The following is an 11,100-nucleotide window of genomic DNA, read 5'->3' as shown; positions in this document are numbered from 1 at the left end:
GCAGCAAGACAACGACCCTAAGCACACAAGTCCTTCTACCAAAGAACGGTTAAAGAAGAATACAGTTAATGTTTTGGAACGGCCAAGTCCAAGTCCTGACCTTCATCCGATCGAAATGTTGTGGAAGGACCTGAAGCGAGCGGTTCATGTGAGGAAACCCACCAACAGCCCAGAGTTGAAGCTGTTCTGTACGGGGGAATAGGCTAACACTCCTCCAAGCTGATGTGCAGGACTGATCAACAGCTACCAGAAACGTTTAGTTGCAGTTATTGCTGCACAAGAGGGGGGGGGGGGTCACACCAGATACTGAAAACAAAGGTTCACATACTTTTGCCACTCACAGATATGTAATACTGGATCATTTTCCTCAATAAATAATGACCAAGTATAATATTTTTGTCTCATTTGTTTGATTGGGTTCACTTTATCTACTTTTAGGACTTGTGTGAAAATCTGATGTTTTAAGTCATATTTATGCAGAAATATAGAAAATTCTAAAGTGTTCCCAAACTTTCAAGCACCACTGTGTGTGTATATATATATGTGTGTGTGTGTGTGTGTGTGTGTGTGTGTGTGTGTGTATATATATATATATATACACACACAATACACACACACACACACACACACACACACACACAATATGGACAAAAGTATTGGGACACACCTCTTAATCATTGAATTCAGGTGTATCATTGCCACAGGTGTATAAATCCAGCAGCCAGCCATGTAGTCTGCATTTACAAACACTTGTGAAAGAATGGGTCATTCTGAAGAGCTCAGTGAATTCAAGCGTGGTACTGTCATAGGATGCCACCTTTGCAATAAGTCAGTTCGTGAAATTTCTCCCATGCTAGATATTCCACGGTCAACTATAAGTGGTATTATTGAGAAGTGGAAGCGTTTAGGAACAACAGCAACTCGGCCATGAAGTGGCAGACCACGTAAAGTCACACAGCGGGGTCAACGAGTGCTGAGGCTCATAGTGTGTAAAAGTCGTCAACGCTCTGTTGACTCAATAACTGCAGAGTCCCAAACTTCCACTGGCATTAACAGCAGCACAAAAACTGTGTGTCAGGAGCTACATGGAATGGGTTTCCATGGCCGAGCAGCTGCATGCAAGCCTTACATCACCAAGCACAATGCCAAGCGTGGGATGGAGTGGTGTAAAGCACGCTGCCACTGGACCCTGGGCAGTGGAAACGGGTTCTGTGGAGTGACGAATCACACTTCTCTGTCTGGCAGTCTGATGGACGAGTCTGGGTTTGGCGGATGCCAGGAGAACGTTACCTGCCTGACTGCATTGTGCCAACTGTAAAGTTTGGTGGAGGAGGGATAATGGAATGGGGTTGTTTTTCAGGGGTTGGGCTAGGCCCCTTAGTTCCAGTGAAGGGAAATCTGAATGCCTCAGCATACCAAGACATTTTGGACAATTCTATGCTTCCAACATTGTGGGAACAGTTTGGGGAGGGCCCTTTTCTGTTCCAGCATGACTGTGCCCCAGGGCACAAAGCAAGGTCCATTAGGACATGGTTGGGTGAGTTTGGTGTGGAAGAACTTGACTGGCCCGTACAGAGCCCTGACCTCAACCCCATCGAACACCTTTGGGATGAACTAGAACGGAGATTGCGAGCCAGGTCTTCTCGTCCAACATCAGTGCCTGACCCCACAAATGCTCTTCTGAATGAATGGGCAAAAATTCCCACAGACACACTCCCAAATCTTGTGGAAAGCCTTCCCAGAAGAGTGGAAGCTGTTATAGCTGAAAAGGGGGCCAACTCCATATTAATGCCTATGGAGTTGGACTGATATGTCATAAAAGCTCCTGTGTAATGGCCAGGTGTCCCAATACTTTTGTCCATATAGTGTATGTATGTATGTATGTATGTATGTATGTATGTATGTATGTATGTATGTGTGTGCGTGTGTGTGTGTGTCTGTGTGTCTGTGTGTCTGTGTGTCTGTGTGTGTGTGTATCTCACATCATCCAGTCGTGGAAGCACACTGGAACTCTGTCATTTCAGCTTGCTATTCAACAGGAGAACGTGTCTCTCATCAGATATTGTGTGCAATCTTATCTCCATCAGGATTTCTCTGCACACTGCCTCGCTGCCTCTCATTATTTGAGATGTGGCGATTAGTCAAGTGTCTTTGTGGTTTGTAGGTGAATCCTGCTGTGTCAGCCCTATCTGTTGTATGCATCGTTACGTGCACGGCGTGCAGCTCTCCACACTGACGTGCACAAAGACCGAACACCTTTGATGAGGAGCTTTGCCAATTTGGACTTTATCTATCTGTGAGCTGAACAAAAGCAGGGAATGTGGGCATAAAGAGTGCTGAATATGATGTAAATGTTATTTTTACCAAGATGAGGATAACGCACTGCAGCCAAACACTGTGTGCAATGTGGCAATGAGCAACATGACACCCCCCCCCCAAAAAAAGTAGATAGATACATAGATAGGTGAAGCTTCTAAGTGCATTAGAAAAACTTTCTGTGTCTTATGTACAGGCAGTTTAAATGTGCTGTTTGTCAACCCACCGATCTTTAGAAGGAACAAGGCGGTCATTTTGACCGTTTTGGGTTTTCAAAGTTTAACAGACCTGCTGCTCCCTGAATGCTCCTAAAACGGCACATATTTCATTAAAATGAGTTTTACATCAATTCCACACAAAAAAAAACAAGTCATGATGAGATCTACCTAAAACGACCATAAGCGGTCAAAATGACCGCTCGTAATTTGCGCGTGATCGTGCGCGTCATGTCACTCTTTTATGACGCGTGTTGGTCGCGTCAGTGCCTTCGTGAAGTTCATTGCTATTTATGACGTGTTTTGCCTCTGTCCTGGAAACGCACTAGCGCCCTCCAGTGGAGAGAAACAGTCTAAACTTGATGTGTGATTATGTCCAACACGTCTGGTTACAGACGCCGCTACAGACGCACCATGACCACCACCGAGGCGCTGCAGGATTTACAGGCGCTGGACCGCGGCAGGGCCGGAGCTAGGCAGCTGCCCAGGGTCTAATTGCCACGGGGGGGGGGGCAGACAGACGGATAAGAACATCAGCTTCTGGTCTATATTTCAAAATAATTGCGGATAATAAAAAAAAAATCAACCTACAACTTTATTTCAATGTAGTTTTGAAGCGGTGCAGCCTCTTACTTCACCGCCAGGGCTGTGACTTCTTTATTCATCATTACACAACGCAAGCACCTTGCTAAGTCTCTCCGGTTTAGTCAGTACACGCATCGTGCCCGTATGTCAGCAGTAGCCTCTCGGCAGCAAAACGGGAAAAGCCGAAAAATGAAGAGGAAGAAAGAAAACGACAGAAAGTGGCTTTGCAAAACTTCCTCTCGGGGCTTCAAAACCCACAGAAGCCAGCCTCCATCACCCGGCTGCACGACCCTCCGCACCCAGAGAGTGGACATCCGAGGCGGGCGGGCCTGCAGCAGGCTCGTCTGATGCTGGTGACGTCAGCAGCATCAGGCGGGCCTGCAGCAGGCTCGTCTGATGCTGCTGACGTCACCAGCAGAGCAGCAGCAGCGGGCTGCAGAGCAGCAGCAGCTCCGAGGAGGAAGCTTCTTCCACAACGGACGACACAAAAGCACCACGAGTAGGAGGGGTGGCAGAAACAAACATTAACTGATAAAAACGAAGGCGATGCAAATGCACGTGAATTGAAAAACAGAGGGGCAAAAACGGGTGTGAAGCAAAAAATAGAGCGGCGAATCACCAGAGAAGCGGGACTCTGGCTCGATGGCAGAGGACAAGGCGGGAACGGAACGGGCCGGAGAACGCGAGCCAAACGCTTTCTCCACGGAGCAGCTTGACCCAGACAGCGGGATGCGAGCTACTCCTCCGACCCTGCGAGGTGGGACAACCTTCCCCACAAACCCCGGGACTAGCCAGCCCCAAACAAGCCGTGTCACAACACTGGGGATTCCTCTGCATCCCTGAGAAAACACCGAGATACCAACCGAAGCTTATACCCGGGGGACATTTCTTCAGGAGAACACTCATGCAGAAGTCCTGCCGAGAGAATGGTTAGTATACTCCCCTCTAGTGGCTCGGTATTGTTATTGCCGTAAGTTGTTTCCTCAAAGAGACGCTGCGTTTACCAGCGGATTTAGTGACTGGACGAACGCTTCCAGTCGCTTCCATCAACGTGAAGATTCTATGGACCATCGCAGCGCGTGCCTAGTCCGTCATCGCTTGGAAATAAAAATGCACGAGCCGATTCAAATTCAGTCCACCGAGTCGAATCCGAGAGAGCGTGCTGGGTACAGTGGCGACCGTCCAGTTTCTGGCTCCCCGAGGACTGCCCTTCCGCGGCGGGGAGGTGCTGTCAGCATCGCCCCGCAGTGGCAACTCTTTGGGCTGCTTGGGGCTAATTAGCCGCTTTGACCCGCTGTTATCAGAACATTTCGCCAAGTACGGAAACGAGGGCAGGGGAAATACTCATGATTTGTCCTCTACCGTTTGCGATGAGGTTATTCAGCTGACGGCTGAAAAGGTCCTGCGTGCCCATTGTTAAAGAAATTAAAGATGGCCAGTATTATTCTGTCATTGTGGGTTCAACACCTGACGTCACACACGTTGATCAGCTCGCCTTGATAATTCACTATGTCCACCAGGAGAGTGGCGACCTGTGGAGAGGTTTCTAGGATTCATACCACTGCATGGTGACAGCACAGAACACATGGAGACAAGGCTCAAAAAGACCTGGACACTGAGTTACTGGACTGTGATATGGCAGGTAAATATCCTGGACTTCAGGCTAGAAGAAGAAAGGAAAACCCTCTCGCTGAATTTGTACCATGCTCTGCACATTCTCTTAATTTGGTTGGCACATGTGCGGCAGAATGTTGCCCAGAAGTCTACACAACTTTCCCTCAGTTCCGAAACGGCGGTGGGAGATTCTAACCTCGCACCTCACAAAGCGCGAGCCAGGTCTGACACTGAAAAGCCTTTCTGCCACTAGGTGGCCCGCTTGAGCTGACGCAACGAAGGCTCTGAGATTTGGCTGCAAAGCCATTCAAGAAGCGTTGAACGAAATCTCTTGTTGCCCACGGAGCCCCCTGGCAGCGCAATGCGACGCATGTCAGTTAATAACCTACTGGGCACCCTTGGAGCTGCAGTTATGTATGGGATGACATTCTCAAAAAAATAAATCTAACCAGCAAAGCGTTGCAGGGGGTACAAATACTAGATATATGCACGGTTCCTATTCTGTACAATTCACTTACAGAATTCCTAGGCAAAGCCAGACACGAATTTGAAGCGGACGAAGCAGAGGCTAAACTCTTGCAGCAGCTGAGGCCTACAGGGCTGACAGCCAAAGAACTCGAGCGAGGAAAGTCGTGCTCGGCGAGCGCGCAGCTCCAGACGTCAGACGCTCGGGACGGGATCTTGATTGACACACATTATGTCATCTGTGACTGCGTGTCACAGGAACTGCGACGACGCGACGACGCCTACAAAAACGTGGAGGAAAAATTCGGTTTTCTTACAAAAGTCAATTCTAGGGACATCCGAGAAATGCCTGCAGCGGCAGAACATCCATCCATCCATTTTCCCAACCGCTTACCCTGCTCCCTATCCCAGCAGCCACTGGGTGGCAGGCGGGGAGACACCCTGGACAGGTCGCCAGACTGTCACACAGGGCCGACACACACACACACACACACACACACACACACACACACACACACACACACACACACACACATTCATACCTAGGGATAATTGAGTACGGCCGAGTCACCTGACCTACATGTCTTTGGACTGTGGGAGGAAACCGGAGCCCCCGGAGGAAACCCACGCAGACACGGGGAGAACATGCAAACTCCACACAGGACGACCCCCAAGGTTGGACTACCCCGGGGCTCGAACCTAGGCCCTTCTTGCTGTGAGGCGACCGCGCTAACCACTGCGCCACCGTGCGGCCCGCGACAGAACATCTGAAAGATATACCCACATGACCTTGAAAATGACTTTACGGAAGAGTTTTGCCAGTTCAGCTCAATGGCAAAGGGTGAACAATCAGTCATGGGCATGTATAGGAAGCTCGGAGAGCTTGGCCTGGGAATGCCTTCCCTAATGTTTGCCTTCGCATGTATCTGACATTGGCTCTCGAGAAAGGTGGTTTTCTCTGCTGAAATGCGTTAAAACGTCCTTGAGATCAACAGTGACGGACAGGAAACTGAACGCTTCTGCAGTGTTGGCGATTGGGAATGAATTTACCACGCCCCCTGGATTACGATGACGTCATCGAAGACTTCCCCTTATGAAGAGCCAGGAGAAAGCAGCTGTAAATGTGAGTAGCCTACGCTTTCCACTTAAACACCCAAATCTGAACATGTGGGGGTAACACAAATGATGAAATCAAATGTAAAACGCAAATAAATGTAACTGAATATAAATGAGATATATAAATGTAGTCCTATAGTTTCTCCTTTCAATTCGTTACTATCAAATTGCGAGTAACGAACTATAAATAGATAATACTAAACAAAAATATATACCTAACTAATTAACCATAATAACCACGCAGTTAAGAGTAACGTTGTTTGTTTACAATGTATCAAAATGTGCTTGTTTGGGGGTGGGGTGGGGGTGGGGGTGGGGGCAAAAAACGCTCTGCCTAGTGTAATCTATCCATTTAACCCGGCCCTAGACAGCGGCCATCTTAAATGGTTTGCAAAATAGTGTTAAAGTTGTTAAAATGTTAATTTTTGTGTCAGTTAGTTTCATATTTCATAACAGATGCGTTCATATCTCGACTGGGTATTAATCTTGACAGAATACAGAGTTTAAAAACCGGCGGTCATTTTGACGGCCCATGGTCGTTTCGGGTAGGAGTGAAATCCCGGTCGGGCAGCCGACCTGCGGCAGCAGCAGCAGCACATGTCATGTTTCCGGGTGTCCACTGTGTGCCTAAAACACATAAAGAGTAAAATGTGTACAACACAATAATCTGCCGAAATCGAAGGTTTCAGAAACAGAATCTTTGGGCAACATTTCAGAAGACCCGGTTCTGATTACTGCTGCTCGAATGACAGTGAAACTCTCCTCCCGTCCTCTCCCCGGGGTTTTCCTGTGGAGTCGACGTTCTGCAGCCGACGTGGAGTCTCTCTCCCAGAGACCCGGTCCAGTTTTATGAATGAACGTGTTTCACTATACAGGCCACGTGGCCGTCAGTCTAACGAACAACAGAACGAAGAGGTTTCACCCCCTCACAGGCCGACCTAACAGGAAGCAGCATGTCATAGGATGTGTGCTAAAAAGCCCCCGGTGAGAAGACAGGGGTAGTTCTCCCTCAGAACAGCCGGAGGTTTGGGGTGTTTGGTGGGTTAGCTCTCCGCCCTCCACCTCCACCTCCAGCGCTCTGCTCGCTTCCCCAGGAGGCTCGGGCGGCTTCAGGGACACTGCGATCTTCCAGCTTTAAGGATTGTCCTGATATTCCAAATACTGATCACGTCATGTTGTAACGGCCTGGGTACGATGATCCCCCCTATACGTGGGACAAAACATGACTCAGAGCTCTGACACGTTTTACTTCCTCCCCCACCGTTGCTATTCACTCTCCCACTCTCACTCGTACCTGCTCGCCACCAGGAAGCCTACCTGCCATCAAGCCAGCACCACCTCCCTGCAAGACCCCTGCACCAGCGACCAGTCCCTGCCGGATCGTTGCCTAACACAGGGCTTGTCAGACATGCCACACTTTCAGCCTTGGCTTTACAACACGTTTTGCCTGCTTGCCAGATTGCTTAGCCTGCCCACCTGACGTCTGTTTTTCCTGTTTCCAGTTCGCCTGCCTACCAAGGCCCCCAGCCAGCCAGCCAGCCAGCCGTCACCTCACCCTCCCTGCCTATTCAAAGTAGCAGACATGTTGTTCACCCTACCTGCTCGCTCCATCGTCTGTGTTTGGGTCCAGCCTTAATTTGTGACCGTACGACCTGGCCACGACGAACCCCGAAGACTTGGAGTCAGTCCGCCAACCAGGGAGCGCTCTGCGGCCAGGCCCTTCGAGACATCTTGGACAGCCTCCGTCAGCTCTCCAGTAACGTATCCAGCATCCAGGACCGGCTGAGCCCCCCCCTCCCCCCACGGCTGCTCCGACTCCATCGCCTGTTGGGGAACCATGGGGTTCCGTCTCCAGAACGGCATGGTGGACAATTTGGATTATGTCATTCATTCATTACCCAAACCGCTTATCCTGCTCTCAGGGTCGCGGGGGTGCTGGATCCTTTCCCAGCAGCCACTGGGCGGCAGGCGGGCAGACACCCTGGACAGGCCGCCAGGCCATCACAGGGTGTCTGACTGCTGGGAGAGGATCCAGCACCCCCGCGACCCTGAGAGCAGGATAAGCGGTTTGGATAACGGATGGATGTATCCAGGTTTTCTGTACGACCCCAAAACTACACCAGCTGGTTTCAGCCAGTAGTCAACCTGTCCGGTTGAAGGTGTGTCAATCGGTGAACTAGCGTTAAATTGGGAAGAGGACCTACACACACACAGCTTTCAGGGGCACGTGACCGGATACCACTGTTGTATTTGCCAAGATCAAGAATGAGGATGGAAAACAGTCTAGGACTTCTATACGTGAGCCATGATGAGTTCAAGATATATGGTTTCTGTGTTGTCAAGTGTTTCTTGACAAGTAATTAACCTTTAAACAACGTGACTTATTAACGTGCTCAAGGAGCTGCCATTTACTCCACGCAGTTGTGTGGAACCGCTGCACACAACATTTGTAAGTATGGCCAACATGTCATTTTTTAGAGTGTACCATTCATTTTAATAATGTTTAGACAAGCTACACTAATCCTGACAGCCTGGTTGAAGCAATGCCACCCCGTCCTCCTCCTCCTCCTCCTCCTCCTCACTGTGGAGGGCCTTCCGCCACTGACCAGCTCCTCCCAGAGAGTCTGTTCGCCCCCACAGAATCTTGTTAACTCGCGAAGGCATGTTCCCATCTGCTCTGAATTATCCCAAATGTGTAACTGCTTCCGTATGGGAATGGTTTGATGGAGATGGAGAGGGACGGCGGCATGGAGTGGACTCTGAAGGAAAAAGCAGCTCGATGAAGTGAACACTTTGTCTTTACAACTTTAAAGGAAGTATTGGCTAATTCGCAGAAAGGGAAAGTAGCCAGTTACAGGGGCCGGCAGCCATTCCAACATGTACCCTGGCAAATCACAGAAGCTAAGCACGTGTGGGCTTGGCTAGTACTTGGATGGGAGACCTCTTGAGAAAAAATAGTTGCTGCTGGAAGTGGTGTTGGTGGGCCAGTAGGGGGCGCCCCGGTGGCGCACCTGGTAGAGCGCATACCACATAAGGCAGAGTCTTTACTGCAGCACCCTGGGTTCGAATCCGGCCCGGGCCCTTTGCTGCATGTCATCCCTCTCTCTCCCCTGCCTTTCCTGTCTCTCTCTACCATCGCTATCAAATGAAGGTGGAAAATTACACAATAATAAAAAAAACAGCAAAAAAATCCCCAACGCCCAAGTGCAGTGACGGACACTGTGCTGTAGGAGGTGCTGTCCTTCAGTTGAGACGTTAAACCGAGGTCCTGACTCACTGTGGTCATTAAAGATCCCATGGCACTTATCACAGAGTAGGGGGTTCCCGTGTCCTGGCAACATTCTCAACCTGGCCACCTAATCCCCCCCCCCCCCCACGTAACTGGCTCCATGATTCCTCCCTCTCCACCTCAAGCTGATGTGTGGTGGGCGTTCTGGTGCAAAATGGCTGCCGTGCACCACCCAGGTGGTGCTGCACAACTGGTGGTAGTTGAGATGAGTTACCCCCTTCAATGTGAAGTGCTTTCGGTGTTTAGATATATAAATGTAATCCGTTACATGTAATCCATTACATTTACATTAACCCATTACTCTTGTTAAAGTACTTGAGTACATCTTTCATGGCGAGGTACTTTTCCGACCTTTTCTTTTGTAGACAAGAAAAGAACAAAGGTGAGTCACAGTAATTACTCGAGTAGTTTTTCCACTAAGAAGTTCATTCTTCAGTTCTACTTACTTTCTATTGTAGTCAAGTGAATGATCAGTAGAGCAGCAGGAGGGCTTCTTTAAAGGGTCGTTCCGCTGTTTTTGCCCGAGTCGGCCCATTTACCAGGGTTTCTGCTGCTCTCCAGGCTTCCGTTCATTTCACTGTGGTATGAACATCAATTTACAGAGGCCTGAAACGTGTTTGAGACAGCAAGAGGACATTTAGTTGTTGTTGTTGTTTTTTTGTCAAGTTATGTTTTTTTTTATCAGAGTTACTTTCTTTATCTAGTCAAAGTTACGTCATCATTTCTTGATTGATCGACTGATTTTGGGATAATGCAGATGACTTGAGAAGCTGCACGCTGCGTTCAGTCTCAGCACATTTGAAAACACCCAGACAGCAGAATGATCGTCTGTATGTCGCTGCCAGAAAATAGTCCCTGAAAAAAAAAGATTGTTCTATAAATTATAAATGTATTATTTATTTCTATTCATTATCTTTTTGTAAATTAAATTCAAATTTCCGTAGCCTACCAACACGGGGATCGCTGGTTCGAGTCCTCGTGTTGCCTCCGGCTTGGTCGGGCGTCCCTACAGACACAGTTGGCCGTGTCTGTGGGTGGGAAGCCGGATGTGGGTCTGTGTCCTGGTCGCTGCACTAGCGCCTCCTCTGGTCGGTCGGGGCGCCTGTTCGGGGGGGAGGGGGAACTGGGGGGAATAGCGTGATCCTCCCACGCGCTACACCCCCCTGGTGAAACTCCTGTCAGGTGAAAAGAAGCGGCTGGCGTCTCCACGTGTATGGGAGGAGGCATGTGGTAGTCTGCAGCCCTCCCCGGATCAGCAGAGGGGGTGGAGCAGAGAGCGGGACGGCTCGGAAGAGTGGGGTAATTGGCCAAATACAACTGGGGAGAAAAAGGAGGAACCCCCCCCCCCAAAAAATTTTTTTTTTAATTCAAACGTCTATAACTTTTTACCTGAACTCCCTCATTCAGGTCTACACTCAGTCCTGCTCACTACGCTGTGCCAATGAAAGGCGCCTGGCACTTCCGCCACAACGGGGCCCTAAGTCACGAGGCAGAGTCTTC

Source organism: Lampris incognitus, chromosome 2, assembly GCF_029633865.1.
Source record: "Lampris incognitus isolate fLamInc1 chromosome 2, fLamInc1.hap2, whole genome shotgun sequence".
In the NCBI taxonomy this organism is placed as follows: Eukaryota; Metazoa; Chordata; class Actinopteri; order Lampriformes; family Lampridae; genus Lampris; species Lampris incognitus.
The sequence above is the reverse complement of the archived record's forward strand: the minus strand, read 5'-3'. Positions refer to the sequence as shown.